Raw genomic sequence first — 1,772 nt, 5'->3', positions numbered from 1 at the left:
CTCATTGCCCAAAATGTGATCAAATAGAAATGACCCAAAATGGATGAATAATAGGCTCAAATATCTACTAGGGCATAAGAAAGGAATTTATAGGCGTATCAAAAGAGGTGAGGGTCATCTTATGAATCAGTATATTGACATAAGAACATAAGAACATAAGAAAGGAGGAACACTGCAGCAGGCCTGTTGGCCCATACTAGGCAGGTCCTTTACAATTCATCCCACTAACAAACATTTGACCAACCCAATTTTCAATGCCACCCAAGAAACAAGCTCCGATGTGCAAGTCCCTCTCAAATCCAACCCCTCCCACTCATGTACTTATCCAACCTAAATTTGAAACTACCCAAAGTCCTAGCCTCAATAACCCAACTAGGTAGACTGTTCCACTCATCAACTACCCTATTTCCAAACCAATACTTTCCTATGTCCTTTCTAAATCTAAACTTAACTAATTTAAATCCATTACTACGGGTTCTCTCTTGGAGAGATATCCTCAAGACCTTGTTAATATCCTCTTTATTAATACCTATCTTCCACTTATACACTTCGATCAGGTCTCCCCTCATTCTTCGTCTAACAAGTGAATGTAACTTAAGAGTCTTCAATCTTTCTTCATAAGGAAGATTTCTAATGCTATGTATTAATTTAGTCATCCTACGCTGAATGTTTTCTAAGGAATTTATGTCCATTCTGTAGTATGGAGACCAGAATTGAGCTGCATAATCTAGGTGAGGCCTTACTAATGATGTATAAAGCTGCAGTATGACCTCTGGACTTCTGTTGCTTACACTTCTTGATATAAATCCCAGTAATCTATTTGCCTTATTACGTACGCTTAGGCATTGCTGTCTTGGTTTAAGGTTGCTGCTTACCATAACCCCCAAGTCCTTTTCGCAATCTGTATGGCTAAGTTCTACATTATTTAACTTATAAGTGCTAGGGTTATGGACACTCCCGAGCTTCAGAACCTTGCATTTATCTACATTGAACTGCATCTGCCACTTTTCTGACCAAGAGTAGAGTTTGTCTAAATCCTCCTGAAGTTCCCTAACATCTACGTTTGAATCAATTATCCTACCTATCTTCGTGTCATCGGCGAATTTGCTCATATCACTAGCAATTCCTTCATCAAGATCATTGATATATATTATAAACAACAACGGGCCCAAGACTGATCCCTGTGGAACGCCACTTGTTACTGATCCCCACTCGGATTTAACCCCATTTATGGACACTCTCTGCTTCCTGTCTGTGAGCCATGACTCGATCCACGAGAGCACCCTTCCCCCAACGCCATGAGCTGCTACTTTCTTCAACAGTCTTTGGTGCGGAACTCTATCAAATGCCTTACTAAAATCTAAGTAAACAATATCAAATTCTTTATCGTGGTCAACAGCCTCAAAAGCTTTACTGAAGAAAGTTAATAAATTAGTTATACAAGACCGGCCTCTTGAGAATCCATGCTGAGTATCATTAATCAAGCTATGCTTATCGAGATGGCTTCTTATAACTTCAGCTATAACTGACTCTAGCAACTTGCCTACAATTGAGGTCAGGCTTATTGGGCGGTAATTTGACGGTAACGACTTGTCCCCTGTTTTAAAAATAGGAATTACATTAGCCATCTTCCACATATCAGACACTACACCTGTTTGAAGAGATAAATTAAAAGTATTAGTTAATGGTTCACAGACTTCCATTTTGCATTCCTTAAGAACCCTTGAAAAAACCTCATCAGGACCCGGTGACTTATTTTGCTTCAGTCTGTC

The sequence above is a fragment of the Cherax quadricarinatus genome, chromosome 44 (assembly GCF_038502225.1).
Source record: "Cherax quadricarinatus isolate ZL_2023a chromosome 44, ASM3850222v1, whole genome shotgun sequence".
Lineage (NCBI taxonomy): Eukaryota > Metazoa > Arthropoda > Malacostraca > Decapoda > Parastacidae > Cherax > Cherax quadricarinatus.
This window is presented reverse-complemented; position numbering follows the sequence as displayed.